The 26,928-nt window shown below is 41.5% G+C and overlaps 1 long non-coding RNA gene and 1 other non-coding gene across 2 annotated transcripts; both read left to right on the top strand.

The window, feature by feature from the left end:
- The first annotated feature begins 5 nt into the window (after positions 1-5).
- Positions 6-25,395, top strand: LOC107306700 (uncharacterized). The gene is made up of 4 exons (XR_014939481.1): positions 6-104; positions 952-1,018; positions 4,726-4,848; positions 23,714-25,395. It is a non-coding gene; the product is annotated as an uncharacterized LOC107306700 (long non-coding RNA).
- Positions 19,245-19,427, top strand: LOC116652563 (U2 spliceosomal RNA). Its single transcript, XR_004305723.2, has one exon. It is a non-coding gene; the product is annotated as a U2 spliceosomal RNA (small nuclear RNA).
- Positions 25,396-26,928: the final 1,533 nt, after the last annotated feature.

Raw genomic sequence — 26,928 nt, 5'->3', positions numbered from 1 at the left:
GCTGCCGTCCCGCCCCGCGCCGGGCGGAGCCGTGGGTCCGTCCCCCAGAGGAACGGGGTGTAACGTTCCGGTGTATTTAATGTTCCAGACTGGGCGATATCTCTGTAAGGAGTGATGTTCAGTCGAAGCTTCTGGTGGTCTGAAGGGATTAACGTGATTTGGGGAAAGAGGAACGAGCCGAAAGTGTGCTCTTGTGGTCAGGAAGGCTAAGTGGTACCCTGGGAATCACACATATTAATGGGTGATTTTTCTTCAAACCAGAACTGGCTTCAGTATGCAACAATTCAGCATCATGCATTCTCTCTCCTGCCCTGAAGGGCTGTCATGATAGATGGAGCACAAGTCATAAATGAATTCCATGGATGGCTTACAGGGTTGGCCCACAGACTGTGGAAATGATATCTGTGTAATTAATCAGGATGTCTGGGAAAGCAGACCAGAGTATGATATAAATGATATGGAAACGGGGTTGGATGTTGTCCTGCTTTCAGTTGAGTCGTTGTTAATAGCACACCACTGTTTGGTTTCTGCTGAATGATGGGGCTCAGCTCCTCAGTGGGGAAGAGTTGGTGTTTTCATGGCACTGCAGCAGGGTGTGAGGCAGTCAGGGCAGAAGGCCTCGATTTGGTAGGGGGTAATTCCATAATTCCTTCGTACTGAAGGCCACAAAGCTGTGGGAAGTTGGCTGGGGACTGGATGCTGCTTACGGTCTAGCTGGGCACTGATTGATGGTGGTAAGATGTTGGGTTGCTAGTGGGGTGTGAGCTGGCAAACCAGCTGCCCTGTTAGCTGAGTGTTTGCCAATGGGTTGTGAATAATTTCATTGTGAATATATATATATACATAGTTAAAATCACATTTTTCTTTCTATTTTCTATTTATTTATTTATTTATTTATTTATTTATTTTTACTTAGCAATTTTTAACTCATGAATTCCGTTTTGTTTCCAGTTCTCCTCCTCATCCCATTGAAAGGGCGTCTGAACAAATGGCTGTGTGGTGTTTTGCTGCCTGCCAGGTTAGACCACAGTAACAGTAGCCCCTTCCATTGAGCCAAGAGGTACAGAGAGGGCGTTAAACTCCTTGAACCACAGAGATAATGAATCTAGATGTGGCTGGATCTACTTAAAGTTCCTTACTTGGTCAGTGGTTTACATCTATGGGATCATACGTGCACAAGCAATTAAGGTGGAATCTTAGTGAAGGTAAGAAAGCTTACCATCAATCTAAGGTATGATCTCAGTGAAATTATTGAAGCTTAAAATAGTCACTTACTACAGATCTGTATCAGCAGTGTGTCTTGATGTCAAGACATAAGGGATCTCTGTGCAGTCAAAACCTCAAGAGGCAGCCCGTCTCAAGGGGAGATCCTGCTGTGCAAGCCTGCTGCCCTGCAGAAGAGCCTGAGGGGCTTTTGTGCTGCTCACTATTTACAGAGTAAGATGATTGACTCATAATCATATATTTTTTGGGGGGGTATATACTCAACTGGCATTCAGCGGTTGAACTAGATGTCTGTTATCAGTTCTTTCAGTCCCCCAGTTAGTCATTATCTGCTGTGTTGAGAATGCTTCCTGTACTCTTGCTGAAGCTGTAATGAACCCTGGTAGAGAACTTTTAGCTGGCCTACATGCATGAGAGAAGTCAGTTCTGGGCATGGCAGTGGTTGGGTGTGGGGAATCCAAAGCAAGCTGTGCATGGTCTCAATTTCTTCCAAACTCTGGCTATGCCCAGCTTAACCAAAAGGTGAGATCTTGCAGAGAGGTCATATGAAGTGTTAGGAACTGCTTGTGTTAGGGAGCTGATTAATACACAAATCTAGTAAAAACGAATAGAAAATAAAGCTAGATAATCCTCCTAGTAAACACATAGGAGTTAAACAATGCTGGAAACTGTATTTCCTATCAATAAGTGATGCATTATGTTCAGCCTACAAAAAATTCTCATGGAATTACAATGTGCTATAGTTAATCTGTACAGTGTAGAGTTTTTGACACTGCTGCAACTGTTGTAGAGATTGAAACTTGAGTGTGGAGGGGGATGCCAGTGTTGTATTGTGGTTTCTCCCAGGTTATACAATGTTGTAGCAATTTGTATGTCAGAATAGGCCACATGCTGAAATTTTTTCGCAGTCTCTCTTTTTTAAAATAGAGTTTGGAAATATGATTGAAAACCACGTAAGTTTTTTAGAATTTAGAGATATAGTATGTTTACTGAAAATGTGTGCAGTGCTCTGTCAGCTGAGGACGGCAGCAACAGCCCTCACTCTTGTGTATAGAAAAGCTTGCAGGGAGAACCTGCATTCTGCCACTATTGTAAGCACAAGGCATCTGAACTGAGATTAGGATGTCAGATAATTGGGTTCAGTTCCTGTCTTTATCACATTTCCTCTGTGAGCTTGGACAGGCATGCTTGTTCTGCGAAGAAAAGATGCTAACAGCATTTGCTGTCTCGACAGGAGAGGGCTGAAAAAGTAACCACTTTAAAAGATAGAGGTATTCTGGCCTGGATTTGATCTGAGAAAGGCTGCGGGCGGTCTGTTCTACCAGTCCTGACTTCACCTACAGCTATCTCTGGCTATGATGACAACTGTGATATCTCTGGCTACAAGAGTTCCTTGATGTCATGAGATCTGAGAGCATCTGAGGGGAGTTTTGACTCTGCTATCTGAAGCTCCAAGAGCAGCCACTAGGTGTGGCGAGGCAGGACATAGATACACACAGAAAAAAATAAAACCAGTAAGATTTATGGAAACTGTCTGCACATAGAACCAACCCTGCCCCCCACCCCAAACAAACAAACAAACAAACTGAAAATGTCCAAATATCTGCAAAAAAAAAAGCACCCTGTCATCTTAGAAGATGCAGTGCCAGCAATCAAAGTATTTGTCACAGACGCTTTGTGGAAGAGGCTTTATCTCTCACAGTATTCAATTGATTTATTCCACTTTACTGCGATACTTCACGCCAAATGAAGAAAAAGCATTGTATTCTCATCCACAAGGTCCTGAAGGGAATGGCCTGCCTTACCAGGAGGCATCCACATCCTTTCCCTGGATATGAACTCCCAGAATAAAAGACTTTCCAGAATAGGTGTTTCTTTCTAGGTGAACTCAAGGATACCTTGATAGAACAACTGTAAAACATCAAGCAAAATGGGCAGACTTTCTAGAGAAACACACTGGAAGTAATTGAAAAAAGGAGTTTTCTTAAAGCCATTCTGAATATGAAGAAGGTGATAGGGAGCTGAGAGTTTCAACTGCATCTTCCATCTTAGATCTGGCAAGCAGAGGATAAAAATGTGCTCTGCCAAATTACAGACAGCTTTAGGCTTGGCCAGACCTCAACACAGCAGGAGATAGGATACCCTCCCTGGTAAATATTTCTGTATTTGATCACCAACTTTTGCTTGAAACTGGCACACTGCACAGGTCACAGTACTGACAGCATCAGTCATTGTGGGGCTTTAAGACCTTACTCAGCAGCTGTCTCTGCCACTTCTTTTGCATGGTGGGGTATTAATTTAGCAGCTTCTGTGCTGCTTTCTTGTAACTGGTTACTATTGACTACTACAGACACTCCTGTGCACAGTGCTCTGAGGGCCTGGTTGTTAGCACTGTGTCATTGCTGAGCACTACAGGAGTAACAGCATTGAGAATTTCTTACCAATGTTCCGTTAACAATTCACTTAGCTGTATGTGTAATTACATAGGAGCAAACAGAAAAACTGAGGTATTCTTTGCTTCACAACCTCGTGTATCACTTCAGGCAGCTAATAAGGAAATGCAGAAAGCCTTAAAATGTACTTTTTTTCTGTAGTGAAATGTGCACATAAAGGTAGCACAGTTGATGACACCTGTCATATGTACTCTTGGAAAATGAGAGGCATGAGGAAGGGGAAGAACCTGTCCACATGCTACAGAGCAATCTGACATATTGGGGGAAAAATATGCAGAGCAGTAACCTGTACAGTTTCAGAATGGTTAAACCAGGTATAACTGTTAGAAGGGAATTTTACAGGGACATTTCTTTAGGAAGCAGCCCAGGATAATTAGCCCTGTAAGGCAACGAACATAACAGTGTTCCATAAATAAATAAACCAATTGTAAAAATGAACACAGAACAGATTGGTGCCCTTTACAGATGTTTAGATTGCTCTGTGTGATAGAGACGTGTTGAACCACAGAGTATATAGAAGTCTGTTTGGTAACTTGTTCTAGATTGGCACATAATAAGTCTGGAGAACATCCGTCAAGATCAGCATTTTCCTTGGAAACAATTTCACTGTGCAACCACACCATTAAATACATTATTAAATGCTCTAAGAGAGCTTCCTGGGCAGTTTTCTCCATTCCCAAGCTAAGTTGCTCCCCATGCCCTCCACCCCCAGTGTTATTTTATTGTTTTATTGGAGAATTCCAGCAGGACTGACATGCTCCCCCTTCTCCATCGTTTCCCTTCTGACATCTATGAGGAGCTCTTTCTGTTAATTCTGTATTTTTTTAGGAAGACTGAATATGGATTCTGACCATTCAGTAAGTCAGAGCAGTGATCAGATTTATTAGTGTGCTGCCCTTCTGAGGTATCCCAACTGGAATCTGAAGTGTTGGTGACAGTTATGACAGCACTAGAACTGGTATTGTCTGATACTTTTGGGGTTTGTTTTGTTTTTTAGGTTAGATCTCCTCTGTAAACTTTTTTTAATTTACTTTTTTTTTGCTTGCAGTTGTTCTTCTGTAACTGTAATGTGCTGAGCACTCAAATGAGCAACCATTTGTTCGGATCCAGAGAGAGCTCCTGTGACAAATGAGCATGTGATTAGATGCATGGCCTCCCTGATAATGCTACTGTAAGTTAATTCTTTTCACTATTCTAAAACACTATTCTTCAGCGTAGTTGCTATAATTGACCATGCATTTTCACAAGTGATGAACAAGAGCCTACATACCATGCTCGTAAGATCTGCCTAGCTGTCCAGAAGGCAGCATGTATTTCGTGTTGCTGTCACCACTGCTGAAACACACCACCTACTGGCTCACTTTGCTCACATCTGCTGTTTGGTCTCCAGAAATGTTCAACAAGCATCAGTGAACGTCACTTGGTGCCATTTTTTCTGTATGGAGGTATTCAATTTCACACCTCTGTGTTCATTCACATTTCCATGTAAGATGATGTATTGGCAGACTGTCCCCTCTGCTGCCTCTGCTGTCTGTTGCACTGCAATAAAATGTAATGGAATATTAGTGGGAAGGTTCCACCTCTACCATCTTACCTGATATCACCATCCGCCACTGACACTGTGGGCTGACATAGTACAACAGCAGTATTACTTTCAGAGCAGCCCTCATATATGTTCTTATGGCAGTCACTCCTGAAAATAAGCTTAGCTATCATACCTTACCTAACAGCTCTGTCTTATCTCTTTGCATTGTGCAATATCAGGTTGTTTTCCTTGTATTGCTACATCTAGTGTGCAAGAGCAACTGCAGGAAAGTCGTGGCCTCTTTTCTTTCTTTTCATGCACTTAACCTTTGCAAGTCCATCCAGAACTGACAATTTCACTTGAAAATCTATTTGTAAACAGGAACTATTTCAGTTGTATTTTTGAGCTTCAGGAATATGAATTAGAAGTTCAGATATGCCTTTTGTCTTCTTACATAGATTTACCTTTCTTAAGGAAGGTGAGATCTTTATAAACAATCCTCTCTATAAGGATCCCAAAGGAGCAGGGTAAATTAGAATCTGCACACATGTATCCCATATGCTGAGAACTGTCTGTTAGTATGTGAGATGGAGCATTTGTTGGGAGGGCAGACCTAAGAACACATCTCTCCCATATCCAGGACACAGACCTGCCCTGAGCTGCCTATATGCTGATTGAAACCCACACTCCCTGGGCTAGTTAGCTCCCAAAGAGTCTGGGTCTTGGGAAATGACAGAGGGTTGTTCTTGAACCTGCCAGGAGACGCACTGCTGGGCTCCTGCCCTGTAGCCAGTGTGATTCAGGCTGCAGCTGTCCTGACTGTGCTCTGCAACCAGTCCTTCCATTCTTCTGGTCTTGTAGGAGGCATGAGCACCCTGCCTGCAGATCCCCAGCACTATTCTGGGTTGGGTAAATCTTACACATAATTTACATGGTGACATGGCACCTGGGTGCCAAGCCATGAATGTCCTGAGTACTCAACTGATTGAAGGGGTAGGCGCGAAGCACTAAAAATGTACAGAACTTTAAACTGGCCTTTTGTGGCTTGTATTTGCACCAATCTCTCAGTATTTACCTGGAGGTTTAAAAAAGGCCTTCCTCAGAATACCTATGCCTGCACCTATACAACAGAACTAGCATCTTTCATTACAAATCTAGATGCATTCTATAAACAATGCGTTTCAGTGTGTTATATTATTTGATAATAAATGGCCTGCTACTGAAAGTAAGTCATAATTAAATTACTTTCTCTTGTGATTAAAAGCTATTGGAAAACACAGTTCTGGAATTTACATCAAAAAGAATCACTCACTTTTTACATACAAAGCAGAAACAACATGCACTGCATCACAGATAGGTCATGCCTAAGCTAGGAGTGTATGAGGATCTCAGTTTTTTAATATCCATGTCAAGTAGGGAAACGTGTCTTTCAGATACTGTTGGGCTTGTTACCACAAGCGAGTCTTCCAAAAGGTTGTGTTGATCTGGGGCTAAATCACAGGTTCTATTCCTGCACAAATCTGTGCTATGAAGGGTACAGACAGAATGGGCTTTTTGCCCCAAATGCAATCGTTCTCTGCTTATGTATGCAATAATTTTTAATTTCCTTACCTCTGCATCTGTTGAAAAGTTGATGCAAGGCAGTTAGTGTGGTATTTTCATTAGAAATGAATGAGTAAAAGCCAGTTGTCTAAAATCCAGGTATTACAGATTTTATGCATTGCTTGCAGAACTGCTCTAGAACATCGTGTACTCCAAAAATATTAATGACATAGCCATATTCCAAGTACTCTAAATAAACCAGACCACAAATACTTTCAGTGCATGCTGAATGAAGGAGCTTAACAGTTTAACTGCTGTTATATTCATAACTGCTTAGGTTATCAGCAGACTGGAGCATAACAGTATTTATGGTTTGAATAAAAGAGCATTAAACATAAAGAATTTGTTGATTAATAAAATTAAAGCTGCAGAAAGTCTGAGTTTTCTTTCGGAAGAGGAAATAATCTGATATTGATGCAGCGTCTAATTTAACAATTAGACCTTGAATCAGACCAATAGCTTACATTTTCATTTTGTGAAGATTTTATGTACAGTTCTGAAACGTGCACTCCTATAAATCTCACTGATATCAAACAAATGGTTTTGTTTTTTGTTTTTTTTTTTTTTAATAGTTTTCATAGTTCTGGCTCTTTAAATAAAGAATTTAGCACAAAAAATAGTGTTGATGTGCATCAGGAAGGAGAAAATGAGATTCTTTGTCCAAGGCATCTGTTTCATTAGTGCTGAGGGCACCATCATTTACTTGCCTTTTGTCAGTGCATTAAATGTCTTTCAGAAACTCTTGCTACAGAAAAGTATTAACATACTTAATTTTTCTTCCATAGTATCTAAACAAAACCAATGTGGAGCAACACTGTTGAAATAAGTAGAATAACTTCTGCTTTCTGGCTTTTATTTGTTTTTACTTTCACACTTTAGAAATACACTACAATAAATCTAAATACAGACAAATACATTAAATGTTTTAAACTAGTCGATTACAGAAGTTATTGTCCCTGCACGACAATAATATTTATGTCACATCAGGCAGTGTACAAGGGATGAGATTTGCCCTCTCCCTGCTGTGAGGACAAAAACAAATGTCAGCCATTTTAATTCCAGTTTTTGTCAGCTCTGTAGCCATGAGCAGAGGACCTGTCAAATATTAGGACTCTGATTGAGCTGGTTTACAGTGAAAGTATCACCAGCAAAAGTATGTTTTTTTTTCTGGGTTGGTCTTATAGAATAGCAAACATTTCTAGTGTGCAGTTTCCCAAGAGAGACAAAGTGCAGGTACTGGTTGAGTGACAGGACATTTCAGTCTTCAGAACTTAGATCAAACGTGAAATAACCTAAATATTGATATAGGCTGGTTTGGCAAGAGGGATAAATACATATTAGTTAAGGACCAATGTATTAGTTTAGCAAAAGGAATTGATGTGTTCTAGTTCAGTGAAATCTTCCAATTAACATTGCTTGGAATGCAAAGGCCTAGAAGTCTTGTTTTCTCCAAGCAAATCACTGACACCACAACAGAGCACTGCTTATCTATGTAGTACGTACTGGGAGCTTTGCATCCACCAGCAGCAGGGGCTTTTCTTGGGTTTCATATAAATTGCTTTGAGTCATAGTGTGCCAAGACAAAATGTTGCTCATTATGGCAGCACAAGCAATGGAAACTTGCCAGAAAGGGGAAAATAGCTGAAAGTCATCTGAGGATTGCTGTGAAGTAGAAGAAGGCACAATGGGGATGAAGTAGGGGGCTGTACCACCACCAAAGGGCTGCGTGCTTAAAGCACATTAGCATATATTAATGAGTTCTTGGAAAAAGAATGAATATTTATGCAGTTTGGGGGAAATGTATTGCTTATGTATGTATTATCTGTCTGTATGTAGAACCTGAACTCTGAGAGGGCATGCTTGGCGAGCCAAGTTGCCTGATGCGTGTTGTGAATTAGAAACAAGCTTGCTTTCTGGAGTTAAGAGTTTTCTTCCTGGACTTTCCAGTGACAGTATTAGGACTGAAATGGGCACAAGCACCTGCCCAGGACCTGTTAAAAAACACAAGGGAAAGCCTGGGAGATGTTCAGGCAGCTATCACTGACTCCAGGGAAGGCACCTGTGTCCTTCAGCACTTTCTGGAGTCCAGTGTGTGATGAAAGGCAACCTTACAGTCTCCATTCCACACATTCTAATATCTGTGATAAATCCATTTACTCTGAAGAGAGTTGAATTGAGCTTGTAGATAAAGTGCACCAGTCATTTACCAGTGGGTTGGGTTGGCTAATCCGCATAAGTTCTCCAAGCTCTGAGGCTTCAAAAAGAGCAGTATTCCTGAATAAGCCCTCAGAAGAATCTTTTGCCAGTGCTTCTGTGGGAAAAAATTAAAGAAGAAAGAGATATCATTTTGACTAGATTTACTTAGTAAAAAGAAAATCTGCTCAGGACAAATATCTTAACATGGATTATTTTTCTTTCCTCAGAATTGGGTGCAATTCATGGCCCGTGTATAATGATTTAGTACTCACTTAGGAAGGTACAAATATGTTGAATATCTTCATCTATCTTGACCAAAGAATGAACATCAGAGTTTTAACTTTTGGCTGTGTAGGACACTTCTTAATTCTCACAGCATGAGTTTCCTGGGCACACAGTGTACTTACTCCAATTTAATCAACACCTTCTTTTGGCTAGCATGATCCTTCTGAAATCCACAGCTGGTTGGGTGATCTCTAGCACGTGCTAGCACTAAGCCCTTGGGTACCGACAGCTTCAGTAGGATGTATCTGATGAGCACAGATCTGCCAGAAATACTAAAGCCTGAGGTGTCACATTAATTTCCCTCTGGTCAATTAGAGCCAAGTCTATTCAAGTGCTGCCTTAAATGTTAAGGTATGTGTGAATGTACCAGGATGGCCTGATTCAATACTCTGAATTCAGCAATGGTCCCTTCCTGGCTTCACTGCAACAGCTCCTTAGTCATAAGTAGTGGCTGGAAAGTCTATGAGAAACATTACTTTGACAAAAAATAATAAGCTCTGCATATTCACTGCAGATTTCTCCTTAAACAGTTTTGAAATCAGTACCAAGTAAAAATACACGTGATTTTGAATCTCCTATGAAAATGAATTCAAGAGAGCTTGCCAGAATTAGATGTATGAAATTTAGACTTGCTTATGCAAAGACTAAGCCCGAGCAGAACCTAGTAGTTATAAAGCAGTTCAAAGATACTTGCAGATGCCAAAGCGTATTGTTATGGCAATGACTTTCCTGAGTTTTCATTTGACTTCTGGTTAGAGATTTCCATTTCTTCTCAAAAACCCCGCTGTTTAGGATAAAAGAAGACAATATAGAAATAAATGAAGTATTCCTCCCTATATCTGGACGTAAATATAAACCAAAATACTGTTCTGTTCCATCCTTCTATTCCTTGTGGGAAAATACTTTAAAATGAATATGGGTGTGCCAGTCAATAAATCTGCGAGTGCCAAGAGTATCATTGCACTGGGACTGAAATCTTGTCACATTTCTAAGGGCTGAATGCCAAATGCTGAGAGTCTGGAGAATATATCACAGTATCAGTTCCAGGGAGAGCAAAATGAGGTATAACTAAACAGCTAAACAGGGGATGTCATTATGCTCCTGTATGTGTATCAATGATACACCTGCATATTTAACAGTATATCTGGTTGAAACATCACAAAAACAAAATTGAAAAGTTAGGAGAAGTTTGACAAGATTTTTGAAGCTAGAATGTGAGTTTTCAGTAGTAGAAATTCAAACAACTTCAGCCTGGCAAGGAGCATATTCAAGAGACTGTAAAATCTTGGGTGACTTGAGAGAAGTGACCATTATCAAGGTCTTCTCCGACACAAAAGCTCAGGGACATCAACCAAAACAAACCAAAACCAGAAGGAAATGGTACTGGTCTGACCTCTGTCCAAACTACCCATGTGCTGTTATTCATTATATTTTGAACTGTCAGTCAAGTGGACGCCACAAAGAAAGAAATCTGCAGTGACAGAGCAGTTAAGGAAAGATAATATTCCTATACAATACTTCTCTGCTTAGAAAATAAAGAGAGAGTCCAATTGAGAAACATATGCAGCTTTTGAACTTCCTGCTTTACCTGTTCACCGCTACCTGGTCTCCCGTAGGAGTCTTCTGATTGATGTTTCACCTGGAGTCTTTTTCATGTGTAAGAACGTCAGAGGAATTTTCATTCACATGCCCGTTTGTAATGGAATAGAAAAGGTAAGTGTGGTTGAGCTGTGATTTGAAATCTCTGGTATCCAAGGAAACAGAGAACACGCACAGACAACTCATCTTCTAAAAAGCAAAATCCAAATTTGCTAGTCCGAGAGACTTACTATCTCACATAAGGCAAAGTAAGGATATGAATAATGTCACAGTGGAACTCGTGCTGCAAAATGTAGATCTTGCTGTCTAGCACCTTATTTCTTAATAGCATTTTCATCTGCAGCTGTAATTTTGGGCAATTAAAATTGCAACAATGAATCAAAGACTGATGATTTATCTCCAAAAAGCTATATCAATTCTTAAGATGAGATATTGATTGCAAACAGCTTGAGACTGGACATATTTCTGTGCAAGTTTCTAGTTCAGGTCTGCCAGTAACAAGAAGCAAATTGCAATCAGGTTGGTAATTAGGTTGTTTGAGTGGTACAGAGCTGAAAATATTTAAACAACCTCCAGTAAGTCTAAAAGAACTGCAGAAGGAGAATTTTTCTCACATTTTCACTGCACTTTACCTGCAGTTAGAAATGAGAAGTGCCAAAATACTGGGAAGAATGCTTAAGTCAAGAGCTTTCCTTTGCAGCAGGATGCTTGTGTTTTGTGTAAAAATGGGGAGAAACTTCTAGTCAAAAGATGCAGGCAACCAGCTACTTTGTTTTGTTCTGTGTAGCCAAACATTGGCAATGTTTTTGGGTTTTTTTGTTTTGTTTTGTTTTGTTTTCTTGCTGGTTTTATATGTAAAGATAGCACCATTATTTAGAGTAAATATTTCAATAAATATCCAAGTACAGACAGACACTTAGGAACAGTGGAAAGGAGTCAAAATGTGGCCCTGATGCTGCTATTCACCATGGCTTTATTTTTATAGGAAAGTAATAAATTTAACATCTTAATGCTGATCAGTTTAAGTTGTAAGGGTTGGGTGGGACCTCTGTAAATAATCCAGTCAAACCAACCTTCTAAATTAGGTTCCCCTTTCAGACTTCTCCAGGCTGAACAGCTCCAGGTCTGTGAAGCTGATAGAATAGGATTTTGTGCAAATGCTCTGAGCTGTGCAGTTACTCATTGATCTTCTCCACCAGAGCTTCACTACCATTAAGTGATGCTCAGTTACAATATGTAGTGAGGCAGATACATTCTCACACTTGGAGGACTGTGCTTGCTTACGAGAACATCATCCTTCGTCAGTGCAATACATTTAAAGCAGCACTGATTAAAGCTGCCAAAAATAAATCTGCCATATATTCCACAGTATGATGTTATCTGCCACCAAGCTCGAGGGCCAGACAGGGACAATTCAAGTGCAGGAGAAATTATATGCATAGGAAAATCCTCTAAGATTTTACTAAAATTTATCTTATAAACTTTTGAATCACTCTGTGGAATCTGGACCATTCCTAGCAGCACAGGGCAGTGAAGGTAGCACTGACATGACATACTGCCCCTTGGGACACAACTGTTGGCTTTTCTGACATTGAAAACTTCCATTACTGTATCTACCAGAGACGTTTCTGGACCCAAGAAAAATGTGTGTGTCCTTTGCTTGCCTGACAGCACACCATACTAAAAGCTCTAGTGTAGTGCAACAAATGGAAAAATGTTTGTACAGGCTAGCCCCAGGTGGCTCTTTTTGTTCCTTATGCCAAGTGAAAATACATCCTATTACTTGGCACAGGAATGTGGGAAAATTAAGAATAACAACTGAACAGATATCCCTTGATCCTCCAACACCTAAAGTGTTCAAAAACTTCATCCTCTTTGGAAAAACAAGTGGCTGAAGTTGCAGGGACCATGCAGTGCTGGTGACCTTGCTGAACAGGATGCTTTTTGCCCAGGCAAATAAACTGTAGTGGAGTCAGCATGACTTCCCATGGGAACAAACTTCACAAACAAACAAACGAGAGGAGGCTGATCGATAAGGTTGAATACTAGGTAACATTTGCTACCTCCTACTCTATAAAATATTTTTCATACATTAGAAAAAGTGGATGATTAGAGGTGGTACTGAGCAGCCATGAAATATGCAAAACAGACTCCTGCTTATTGTACTAAATTGCAGTAATTCACTATACTGAATGCCTTTGACAAAAGCTGGAAAAAATCCACAAACGATATGGCTTAAAATCCAGTCATACCTCCTTACAGCTTTTGATACTATTAAGGGCTGAGTCAGCCAGCAGCCCTGTGTGGTTGTTTTTTTGCTGGAGGAAGAGGGGATAAATTCAACCTGCAGTTACAAATGAATATCAGGAAGGGAGAAGAAAAAAAACAACTGCCTTTTTTCATTTATCACTCTGCCACGGCATGTGAATAACTCTGCTGCATAAAACCAGCAGACTCCATGGGGAAGGGTTCATGTTCACTGTAGAAAGGAGCATAAATTGCTACCATGAGCACTAAGTGGGTTTAAGTCATTAGTAATGAGCACTGCACACCAAGGAAATAATTGGCTGTGTTAGCATGGGTTATAAGGTTTTTCATTTTTATACCATGAAGGATATGAAAATTACATTTTAGGCAGAGCTTTAATGAGCGTTTGAGGCAATCCTGAAGCCCCCCTGAATAGGAGGAGGACTAGAAAAAAGCCAGAAAATAAGGAGTGAGCTGGTTATTTTCAGATCTACTGCAGTTTTCTGGCAACGTGCTCTTCTTCAATCCACAATTATGCACAGTAGTACAATTTTGTCACCCACTGCTTTCTCATTCCCCAGTATGTTCAGCATACCAATCACCTGCTGTGGTGACAGCCATAATACATTCACTGTCACTTACAAAAATAAGATGGGAGAAGAAAAAGACTGTCAGTAACAGTCAGTGAAAAAGTCAAGGGAATTTGAAGTCTGGCTTTTTGTTGTTGCTGTTGTTGGGTTTCTTTTAATTTTCTTTCCTTGACATCACTTTCTAGACACTGAGGAATGCACTTATTCAAAATTATGCACATCATTTAATCACACATTTTTTTTCCTACCTGTTATCAGACATCTCAGCAACTCTGTTAACAATGTTGGCACTACCAGGCAGAGTGGGCTAAGGCAGAGAGAGAGACAGTCTGCTGAATAAACTGTATTAACAGACCTTCTGAAGTCTAGGGAGCCATCTCAATTTGCATCTGCAGTACCTTTGCTCCTTCTAGCATTGTCTCTCTGCTTCAACGCATCTCAAAGCCCCTTCTGAATTCAGCTGATGAAAGCAGACCAGGTGTTTTCTGGCCTGTCCTGGAAGGTCTGAAAGCAGAGAAATGTGTGAGAGGCTGCCATGGGCATCATCTTTGGAGTGCTGATGCTGATGTCTGTGCCACCTAGTGATGCATCCTCATGCTGGTAGGTAGGCCCTGGAGCTGTGGGTCCTGAGGGGCTCATGCAGGTTAATGATTTCACATTTGTGTTTTGGCAGCAGGAGCAAACATTAAGGCAGGAGAGTTCAGTCCCTGCGGCACTGTACAGACACAGACAGAGACAAGCTGCAGAATACCTTCTATTTCACACCCAAAGCTCTGCAAAAATTACCCAGTCTTCTCTGACAAGTGATCCTCTTAGCTGTCAAACTCTGGCTCACATGTTCAGTACTCGAAAATTGAAATCTTAAAGGGCTATATTAAGAAGATAAATGCTTTCTAGAGATGAGGAAAGATATTTTTATGTATCTAATAAGTCACACTTGATAGTGGCAATAGCATTACTTGGGTTATGCTGTTATTAATATTAGGCAAAAACTTAGATATCGGCTGTGAGATTCTTTTTTTACCACTAGTCCAGAATTCCACCAGACAACAATTTAGCTCTTAATTCTTTTCTGACAGGTTAATTTTACCTTTCTTATGTAAGGGCATAGGAGTGTGCATGGTTAGAGGAGAATGAATCCTGGTATGTATTGAGGTGTGAGATGAGGACCCTTCATTACTGGGAGAACAGTGACCACAGTGTGTGGAGTTTTCTCAAATGTGTTTAATTTGCTCAGCCAAGAATTGTTCAGCACTGACTGTCAAATAAAAGCATAAAAAAAAATGTTTTCTCAAGGAGATCTCCCCTCAGTCTGCGTAAACACCTGGGATTGCTCTGACCCAAGTGCAGCACCCTGCCCTTGACTTTGTTGAGCATCATTAGGTTCACATGGGCCCACTTCTCCAGCCTGCCCAGGTCCCTCTGGATGGCTTCACTTCTTCTGCAGACAGTAGGTCAGGTTGGCGGATGGGTGTGTATCCCTGGAAGGAGGGAGCAGCCCACTGCCATGACTTGCTTCTTCCTGCTTTACTCCTAATGGTCTGCTGGCTGTGATGCTTGGCTGGAGAGCAGACCTGGCTCCTCCTCACCATGTTTGATAGCTGCGGGCCTTTGTGAAAGATACTATCTCTCTTTCAGTAGAAATGAGTGAGATAGATTTGAATTTTTATTTTCTTAGTATGCATGAAATGTTCTTGTCTTCTGACATGATTTCTTTATTAAGAAGAGAGTTACAAGGCAATTACCTTGGGTTTCTGCATGGAAGGAGAGCTTGAATAAGCAGAAATTCCTTATTTAATATAATCTGCTATCAACCTGAGCAAAAGGCATTAGAAGTATATTAGAATAAAGTTGTCTTTCTCTAGCTAATATGCATTTTAAGGGGAAAAGTAATTTATATAAAGGGAAGAGAAAAGGTCAGTGCTTCATTTTCAGTTGTTTTAAAGAACGATTCAAGCCCAGGATAGGGATAGTAGTTTCAATGGAAAATATGGGGGTTGCTCTGAAAGTAATACCTCCTGTTTTAATATCCTGGCCCACAAAATCAGAGGCAGATAAAGTCATGTAGCTGAGAATTTGCTCTATCAAATAGTGTTACTGTGCTCTTTGTATCTGTTGTAGTTTCCACAGAAATAAATAGGAGGCATTACTGTTGGAGCAACCTTATCTGAGAAAAGTATGTTCTTCTCAAGGAGAACAAACTTTTCCATTTGGCATGAATATTCCTTTGGTGGCAGGATGAGGAAAAGAAATGTGTATGATAAAAGTTACAATTTTGCTGGGAGACTGCATTTTTCTTTGGGTATTTGAGTATATTTGTAATGTGAAAAATTCAGTTTTGTACCAAAAATTTGAGATTCATACGAATATTGAAAAGAAACCAAATGTTTTCTGACCAGAACGTATGCCCAATCCTGTGCTCTTTCTCTGGAGAAAGCATAACCCAGATACACAGAAGAAACTATTTCTGGCTCCATTACCATGACTGAAAGGCTGGTCTTTATAACTCTGTGAGCCAAGGAAAGCATGACTGTCTGTTCTGTATAGACCTTTGGCTGTTCAAAGGCAGGAGCTAGAAAAAAAAATGTGGGTTTGAAGTTATAGTTTCAGCAGGATGAGAGATTCAAGGGCATAAGGCAGGAGCTGAGTCACTGGGTCCTATGTCTGCATTCCCTCCAGTGGATGAAATATGTTAGGTATGATTATTAGCTGTACAGGATGGTCATGACTTTGAGCCTTCTCAAAAGACATGGGAAGATTACAAAACCTGGCATACTAAACTCCAAGGGACTGATCTTCTTACCCTGATGCTGGAGAAGTTGAAATCTCCCATGAGGACAAGGGCTGGCAATTGCCCAGCTTCCACCAGCTGCTCATACAACACCTCATCTCTCTCTTCATCCTGGTGTGGTGGTCTATAGCAAATACCCACTAAGATGTCTGCCTTGCCAGCCCTTCCCCTGATCTTTATCCATAGGGATTCAACCTTATCATCCCCAACCATAAGCTCAGTAACATCAGAGCACTCTCTAACATAGAGAGCCACACCGCCATTACTACTTCCTTGCCTATCCATCCTGAAGAGGTTTTAGCCATGCACTGCAGCACTCCAGTATGGAGCAGTCCCACCACGTTTCTGTAATGGCAACAAGGTCTTAGTGTGCTGCACAATGGCTTCCAGCTCTTCTTGTTTGTTGCACTGGAGTAGATGCACTTCAGCTGAGCCCCTCACCTTACCCCTAATCCCATCACCTCTCCCCCAGGCTCCAATACTAGCCCACAAAAAGTGGACATGGAGATTTGAACAATGGGAAAGAGACCTTGTGTGACTTCACCACAACCTGCACAACCCCTTTCCTTTTCTTCTTGGTTCTAGTCACAAAGCTCACAGGAATACAGATTGCCATAGAGTCATGATACTTCAGTGACAGCTTTGCCTGGAATTCACACAGGTCATAAGGTGTTCAGTGCTGCTACTCAGCCACCTTGAAGGTTTAGTTTACTGTCTGACTGGCAGAGCAAGCACCCACTGCCATCCCTCTGATAGGCATAGCCACCTGGGACTATATTGCATCAGGGCAGAGAACTGCTCATCTCAAGCAATCAGCTTACAGCAAGCTGCTCTGCCTACCACTGCAAGAGCAACGTGACTTGCAAGGCAAGAACACGTCAGGCTGGTGCAAACACCTGTTGCAGTGTTATCTCTGCTCTTCTTCATCAATCAATCATTGCCACTTCTGGATGGTGATAGCTGGAAATCTGATCTGTTACTTTTAATACAGGTTCTGTTGCTCTTCTACTCGAGGATCAAACAGGGCATGTCTTAAGTAAAGGACATCGGATCAGCTGGTCTTCTAAGAAACAGGTGTCAACACTGGGTAACAGCCTGGAAATGAAACATTTCCTTTCACCTACAATACTGTGTATGAGCACATTTTTGTCCCCAGCAGTTACCTCACTGTCCCAGACTGACCTGGGCTGTCTGACAGGTACCTACCCAGTTGCTTTTTGCTCCCACTCCCCAGAAAATAAGGTGAAATGCTCATGAGTTGAGGTTGGAACATGCAGATTGCTTGCTCATTGCCAGCACAGACAAAGCAGACTCAGCTTGGGTAGCTTAGTTTATTGTAAAGTGAAAGCCAGGCAGAGAAAACAAAACTAAAAGCTCCTTCCTCCTATCCCCTTCTTAACAGGCTCAGCTTCACTCCCAGCTCCTCCCCTTAAGTGGTACATGGGGAAAGGGAATGGTGTCTGTGCTCAGTCCGCTGCAGCTCCTCTCTGCTGCTCCTTCCTCCTCATGTACTTCCCCTGCTCAAGCACAGGGTCTCTCCTGTGGGGCACCGTTCTATTGCTCCAAGGCAGGTCCTTTCTATGGGATCCTGCTGTGGTTTAACCTGGCAGGTAGCTCAGTACTGCACAGTCTTTGGCTCATTCCCCTCCTTCCAAGTGGGATGAGGGAGAGAATAAAAGAGCAACTAAGTAGGTCTTGTGGGTTGAAATAAAATTATTTGCTAAGATAGAAAGAAAAAGAGGGAAAATAGTTTTGCCTTTCTGTAGTATTTAACAAGTGAGGCACAACAATAGCTCTGTACAATGCTGCTTAGCAGCAACTATAAACACTGGTATGCTATAAATGTTTTTCTCCTAGAACCAAAACATAGAATCATACCAGGTGCACTGAAGAAAACAATTCCATCCCAGCTGAAACTAAGACAGGTACAGATCTTGCCTCACAGATGCCATTCCTGCAGCCCCTCCACTAATAAAGCCTTGCCACACAGACCCAATACACTTACAGAATACACAGTGTGAAGCATAACTGAGTTCATTTTATTTTGCTTGACAGTGTCTGTATTCTTCTGTTAAAATTGCAGGGCATGTCCTCTGCTCCTCCTCATTGAAAGTAAAATGGTGTATAAATTTATTTTATTTTCCTACTAACTAAATATTTAGTAATCCCTTGCCACTCCACTGAGATTATACCTGCATTAGAAATAGCAAAGTGGTGTTGGCCAGTGCTTTAACAGCGTGTGCTTGTATCTTCAAAGCACAGCAGTACACTGACACCAAGGACAAACTGCTGGTAAAATCAAGATTTTTTTACCTGATTGCTGGAGGTTTTGATTTTCAGCAGGATACTGAGGTTTCTCATAACACACGTTATGTGGACAAACACAACATGTTATTAATAATGGCTAGAATCACTGTGGCTACTTTCTACGAGGCTTCCAGGTTTGCTAAACTTTAAATAGATTAATAGCGTAGTATAAACACACAGTTTATACCTGACACTTTTCACATCATGCTGCATGTCTATAAGGTGGTGTGCCTTCTTGTGAGATTGCCTTGGTTTTCAGCACAGTTCTGGCTTAACCACGATCACAGTGGTTGCTTTCCCCATTGTGCAACCAAGAGTGTGTATTTTGAAACCTGGCGTAAAGCAAAGTCTTGTAGAGGGGGTTCTTTTATTAGATTTTTATTACTGCAGCTTGCTGCTGGGGGGATCCAAGTAGATGGTTTCAGACAACTTCTTAGCCTACTGGCTAAGATCAAGTGTTCATATTTGTTTAATCTCTGGTACTTTGAGATCTCTCTCAATGAGAGGACTATATATTAAATGGATTTTGGGGGTCAACAGTTGGACCCAGAGCTTGCTCCCACCACTCTATGCATCATCCCAGCACCTGCAGGCATGGTGCACACTTGTTATTTTGCCTGCTCACAAATGTGGTAGTTCAGGTCTGTGGCTTCAGAGGGTTCCTAAGCCTGTAGCTGTTGGTGAAGGGCAGCAGGGATATGATTTGTGTCAGGTGTGACCAGGAGGATGATCTGCTCCGTATGATGGTGGAGCTCAAGGAGGAGGTAGAGCAGTTATGGAGTACCAAGAAGTGCAAGCAGGCAATAGGCTGGTGGAATAACTTCCTGCAGTACCAGCGTGAAACACCATAAACAGCAGTGAACCTTCTGCCCTGCCACCATCAGGCAGAGGGTGGGGATTTAGGAGAGGAGAAGGAGTGGAAACAGTTCCCAGTTCAGTGTCAGAGGCAAATCACATCCCTACCTACCTCAGATCTCCAGGTGTCCCTATGTAATATATTTGAGGCTCTGGAACTCAAGGGAGAGGTGATGATGCTGTGGAAGGTCCACCAGTGAGGTTGTCTCAAGACCTCTTCAGCCAAGAAGGAAAGAAGGGTAAAGGAAACTCCCTTCTGAGAGGAATGGAGGGCCCCACTCCATCAAACAGTGCTGTTGTAGTTTCTACGGAAATGAACAGGGGGCATTACTTATGTGTCTGCAGAGCAAGACAGTTCCTCTTCACCCAGTGTGGCCCAGGCAATCCAAAAGGTTGGCCATCCATGAACTAACACATCGAACCAACAACGGACCACCTTTCCTTATCCTAAATAATTTTATTCTCATGCATTTATTTTTGGGTGTTGAAGCTCACAGTAACACTTTTGTGCAGAAGGAGAGATCGTTGCTCTCTGTCATGAGGAGCCTGTTGTTTGATTATTTATTTGAGAGCACAGATCTCCTGGAATTCAAAAGAAAAGTACTCATCAGTAACTAATGCATGTTTATTGTATGGCGATTCTCACTGCCTCTGGTAGGAGACCAGACTCTTCCAAGACAACAAGTAGTCAGCTCCTTCATGTGGAGAACTGACACTTTGCCATGTGACTAATTATTTTCCTAATTAACTGCTGTCAAGCTCTTGTTATTGTCATTATCTATTATCATTACTGTTATTTATTTAAAATGTTATTATTTTAAATTAAATGATCAAACCAGACTTATTCTAATACAAGCAGCTGTTCATTACCAACACAAAAGTTAGATACTAAGATTTATACTTAAAAGATTTATAGTTAAAGCCTGGCTAATTTAAAAGGTGCAAGTGGCTTCATATTTATAGACCCTGGTCTATACATATACCCAATTCCAACATGCTGGAGCACTGAGTTGGAGAAGCCAGCAAGCTCACCATCCCTGCGTGTGGAGAGAGCATTTCCTGCTCTTCAAGGAAGCTGCATAAGGGGTGTTACCCCTACCCAATGCATTTCATGAGATAAGAGCAGCTCATTAATTGTGATGGCTCTGGTATTATTATCAGCCAGGAATTCACAGGAAGGATAATGGGCAGTTGTTTGCTGCTGACTTTAGCACTGAAGCGTGTACAGCCAACCACATAACACAAGCAGTTGTTTTGCTTCTGTGTTCACCTTGGGGTGCTGGTCCACATTTTTTAAACAGCCCACAGTTATAGAACTTTCTTCATTCAGTGGTCCAATAGAAGCAAGAATATATATATTTTTAATTCATTTTTAAATATACGCCCTAAATCTTCCAGCCTAACCCAATTTTCAACCTGTTTTAACTGTTGCATTGATGAAAGAAAATCATTCCAAGTCTGTTTACTGTAATCAAAATCAGAATGCACATTGGCATGCGGGTGGTATTTTAATCTGTTTTTCTTCTTATATAATGACACACATCCCTATTCAGTTAGGTGACTCATCATATTCTTCATCAGCAGCATGCTCTGAAAAACAGCAAAATGCATTCCTAGCAATTAGCTACTTCTTCAAAAACTTATAATCAATCAAGATTGATAGAAAGAAACAAGGTTAAGCCCCATTTGTGTCATTTAAAATGATAGTGTGGTCTATTTCGGTGCAGCATCAATTTAAAATGGCAGCATGGTGTGTGATTCATACCCATACCCACCTGTCACGTAATCACACGTTTAATTCCATTTAACCACCTACATACATCAACCTGCTTTTCACCTTTATTCCTTGCTCTTTCATGCTTCACCCAGGCTAATGTGGTCCCAGAGCTCTTCTAAAGCAGCAACAAGACGTGTTTGATATATTTTTTATTCTTTAAATTGCACTTAAAAGCTTTCAATTGTTCTTCAGCTTTGATGCCCAGTTAGCCTGCTAATGTGCTGCTAGAGAAACCCAACTCTGCCAAAAGCACACTAAGAGGAGGAGCACGTTTCACAGGTGCTGCACAGCAGGCAATGCAGAGAGGATCTCTGACCAGTCACTGACCAGTCCTCGCCTGGTGCATGAGGCTCTACAGTCAGGCCACATACATGGGACATCCCAAGCCTCACAGCTGTGTGGATTAATACCAGATAGTTCAATTAGTTTGACTTTCCCTTACAAATGGGATTCAGAAATCGTTTTAAAGTGGATGATCTGAATGAAGCTGTTTCTTGTGGGCAGCTTGGTATCTGTGTAGGTCTGAATCAAGCAACATCTGCAAAGAATGGTGGGGTGAAAGTCAGACCCAGACATGAGGATTTTGTCCACAAAATGGAAAATATTGCAGAGTCACAGTTAGTTCAATAGGTGGTACTCCAATATTAAGATTCTTACTTAAATATCGTACTTATTTTTAGGAGTCAGTGAAGAACAGATACTACAAAAAAAAAAAAAAAAAAAAAAAAGATGCAGAGGATGAATAATCTTAGTGCAGAAAAGGATGCCAAAATGTCAGTAAGTATAAAAATTGCAGATCTCGGAGCAGCTGATAACAGATTCCAGCAAGACAATCTGTGGCAAACTCTATCACAAAAATAACACTGGAGATTTTGCTTTGCTTGTGCCTACTCAACAGCCATATCCTATTTGAGTGCATTCCTTGTTTCTGCCTAATGAACTGAGATGTTATTCAGAGTCAGGATTAAGGAGTTAATTGTAGTTTTATCTGAGATCTTTCATTAAGGCTGATTTAACCCATGAGTTTGATACAGACTTGTTTAGCATTAGGGATCAGCATATTAGTTTGAGGACCAACACATTTAGTTTAGCAAAAGGAATCAATGAGTGCTGGTTCTAAAGCTTTCCAGTTTAGCTTTGTGTGGAGCAAAGCTTCACAGAAGCACTGAAGTCACAACAGACCACATTTATTTTTGCACCCAGCAGGCACAAGGACTTCTCACTTGGATTTCACATATATTGTTTTGGGTTGTGTTGCACCAAGATAGGAAGTTGCTTGTTATGGTGTGACAAGCAATGGAAACTTGTCAAATTGGAGAAGAACAGCTAAAGGTAGCCTGAATGTCATTGTGATGAAGGTGATGATGGAGAAATGAGGAGGAAGTAAGTCGTCAAAGACCATCAGCTGCATCTTGTGCTTGTGGACTGGCTGTGTGAAACCCATGTGGTGGGGAGGAACAAAAAGTTGGTGAGACAGCTGTACTAGTTGTCTATGGTGTGAATTTTAGTGATGTGAATTTTAGTGATGCTTTTCAGTTTGTTCTCATAGTAAAGAGCTTCCCCTTGATATCCAAACTAAATCTTCCCTCCCTCAACTTCAAGCCACTTCTCCTTGTCCTATCACTATCTACCCTTTCAAAGAGTTAACTCCCCTCCTGTTTATAGGCTCCCTCTCCTGCTGCCACACACTCAGCCTAATCAAAACCCACGTGTGTTACACCTGGCATGCACTTCTTCCACTTGATGAGTAACACAGGGATTACTGATAATAATGTTTTAACCTACCTACACGTGTGTGCCTGTGAAGACGTGTTTTTGTCATTAAGCAGACATAAGTTTCCTTGTTTAACTATTAGACTTGGGCTGGTGTTATTTCATAAAATAGTTTAGTAAATTAACATGCTTGCTGTGGAAGAAATATCCAGAATAATTATGTTGTGGTGACAACAAAAGTGATTTTAATTGGTTTCCTGACTGCTGTCAGATCTGGCATTTTTTATGGACTTGGCCACTCATTTAAATCAGTAAAACATGTGTGTTCAAAGTAAAAAGCAACTTCTCTGTTCTATGTTTCAAGCCACACCAGCGTTCAAAATTAAAGTACAGCCAGTTCAAGTTATGGCAAATAATTTTATACATTTTGATATGTTGGCTAAACACAGTCCTGTGAACAGTGAAAAATATGCACCTGTGCTTTCCGTTTGATAAAGGAATTCCATCAGTTGGAATTTCAGCAGCTGGAGCAGTTTATCTGCCTTTCAGGGACACCTCGGCCTCCTTTTCGCTGTGACTAAAGGGAAATCTTAGAGTGGCTCAATGAAGACCTCAGGAAATCTTCAGGAGGAATCTGTTCTGATCTCACCTCGTGTGTGGTAAGTGCCCAACTGATCTAGTTTCAGGGTGCCAAGCTGTCATCCTGAACATGCCTATGAGCCACAGTTTTATTCCACCCACCAGGCGACAGAATAAGACAGAGCACTCAGGGTTTTTTTTCTCTCCTTTGAGTCCAATTTCACACTGCAATTGCTACAGTTGTTTTTCAGCTCCTGCTGTAAAGGGAAGACTGTAAGAAACAATTACAGACCTTCTCTGAGCACCGCTTCCAACCCCTTTTCAATTTCACTGCCTACAGAAACACTGTATTTTTCTGTCATTTCTGTCGTACCCATTCTGTATTTTTCTGCTGTTCATGTTATCACTGCTGAGTGTGTGGTGCCTCAGTATTTACCTCTCTAAGTAGCTCTGAGTCAGTGATTCCTACTGCTGCCCTGCAGGAATGCAATAGATGACTAAAGGTTGTTTGGATGCCAGTGGATTCCTGTTGCACCTGAGGCCCATTGAGTTCCTGCCTTGCCCTTGCAACCACTGATTTGGCTAACAACAAATGCTCAGTCACAGAAGGACCAGGCTCCTTTCCCAGAGGAAAGCGTAGGTAAAGGATGTAGTTGCTTGGCAGCTGGGATATAACATGCAGTTACGTGTCAGCTTTAGAGCTCTGTTGGATGAGGTTTCAATATCAAGACAATTTTGACAATGTAGTTTTGCTGCTCTTGCTCCTCTCAAAGGGCAGCAGCGGTGCTTGACTTCAGAGCTTCTGTGGTTGAGAGCACCGCTGGGGCACAGCTATCAGCAGGTTTCTGCCAGCATCCACATCCAGAGATGTGTGCTGCTGCAGAGTATGGGAGCACAAACATTTTAGCCTCACTGACATGACTGTGTGCAAAGGGAACTGCAAGCAATGACCTTTTGATACAGAAGTTTCTACCAGTTAAATTTTCTCTGAACAGTATGGGTACTTCACATCCATGCTGCACTGAAGGATAAAGATAGGCAGCTGTTCTGGTTAAAAAGAGTGAAAATGTGTGGGATTTTCTATTGACCTGGGAGATTTTCTTTGTCACGTTTTTATAAGCCAAAAAGAATCTCCCTTTGAGCATGACTCATACTGCAGGCACCAAGAAGTGGTTTCTGGCCAGAAGCCTCCAGGAAGAGATAAGGCTGCACCATTCATGGTGTTGTGGAACAGCTCAGAAATGGCATTTCTTATTGCTCAAAACACTGCAAAAAAATGTCATTAGGACCTATCTGTGCCTCCATCTGTATTTGTGCCTTGCATCCAGCAGTGCATAGAAGTGAATGACACATAATTAGACTGGGAAAGGAGAACAGCAACTTGTGCAACCTCTGATGAATACTACCATGGCAGAACTGGTCAGATGCAGCTCTACAGACATCACCAAGAGGGGCATTCTTGGAAGAACTCAAAAATGCTGTAGAAGATACGGGGAGTAGGAAACGTGCTACACAGCAGATAAGAACAAGAACACCCTCAGATCAAAACTGCACTGACTCTTTTGTATTTACTGAGCCAGAAGTAAGGCAGCACTCTTATTTTAATGGTTTTTTGACACTTCTCAGCTCTGAATAAATGTGTTTCTAAAGGCTGTGCTGCAACTATGAAACTGGGGTGTCCAATGAGGAGTGACTTCATTGTGCAGGCACGGCCCCTTCCACCTTTTCTTTGCCCACCCCTACTCAGCACCATTGCCAGCCCTGTGCCCCCTCACACGTTATGCCAAAAAGCTTCACTGTAAATGACTCTACTCCAGCTTGCCACAACTCAGTGGAGAGCATGCACAGCAAGCTTCACTGAGGTTGGAATTTCATTCAAGAAACCAAAGTGAAGTTCCAACAGAAACCACAGGTACTTTCTGAGACACACTGCAAAGCACACTCGGTGAGGAAACCGCTGCTAAATATAACAGACTGCTGATTAATGAGTAAGATTTCATGCAGCAGGAAGGATTTTTTCACCAGCTTCACTGGCATAAACACTCAAGGTGTAGGAAACCTGGAAACGGGGAGGTGGGGCTGCAGGTAAACAGCCTTAATTTACTATTGAGTAGATTCTGCTGTACTTTCAGAAATGAAAGAAAATCATGTTTTCACAAAAGAACAGGAAAACACCCAAGCCTGAGATAATGCTCCCAATGTGACAAACAGAGTGGAATAAAACATGTTAATTACAAATAATCACTACAGGAAACAAATGCATTTCCATGTTAATACAGTGCCATTAGAAATGATTCATATGGGAAGGGATATGTACAGAGACTGCTTATGAATGACATGATTTACTGTAGGAAATGGAAAAGCTGAGGTGGAAAGAGGAAGGCAGACAAAGTGCCTTCTTTTATTTGGAACATAAAAGCTGAAGGTGTTGGAGGTGTGACTGAAGCACTGGTGCTGCTACTTGCAATGTGGATGGCTAATTGGCTGGGAAATCACAGTTCTTGCAGGTCTCACTTTGTTTCTATTCCTCTGTGTGCTGATTTTAAGTATTTCTACAGTCAAACTGATAAGGAGATGTAGAAGCTGTGTGAAAATATGCATGTTTTATCAGTTGTTCGAAGTCCTGGAAGGGACAGGGTTTATTGTATCCTTTGGTGGAGGCATCCATGCAGGAGGCGTGCTGTTATGAGCCTTTGCAGCTCTGCAGCACCCAGTGTTCCCTTTGGTCAGCATGCAGTACAAACTGGCAGCACTCGTTCCTCATCTATGTGTGGTTGAAGGCAAAAAATAATAGCCTGAGCAGGCTGAAAGACAAGCCTGAAAAACAAGAAATCTGACTGCTGGAACATGGTAATAAATATAATATTGTGATTGAGAGCAGAACAAGTGGATAATGATGAGAAGGATGCCTGGATTCCATCAAACTGAGGCAGCCACAAAGCACCTGTGATAGTGTCCAAAGGCAGCACACAAAGATGTATGGGCTGGATACATGGTGCTTGAGAACACGCTCAGCATAAGGAAAAACTGCCCCAATTTGAACGTGTGCTCTGTACATGCTGGATACTAGCAGCCAGCAAACCTAATGTAAAACAGAGGGGGCTGCCTGAGCTCAAGTCCTGGTGGACAGTGGTGCAGCTGCCCCTCAGCTTTGTGCTGGGTGCACACTTGGATAGCTCTGGAGA

Source organism: Coturnix japonica, chromosome Z (genome assembly GCF_054131305.1).
Source record: "Coturnix japonica strain WE chromosome Z, WE-NBRP24, whole genome shotgun sequence".
Lineage (NCBI taxonomy): Eukaryota > Metazoa > Chordata > Aves > Galliformes > Phasianidae > Coturnix > Coturnix japonica.
Note: the sequence above shows the minus strand (reverse complement) of the source record. Positions and strands in the feature narration are given on the sequence as shown.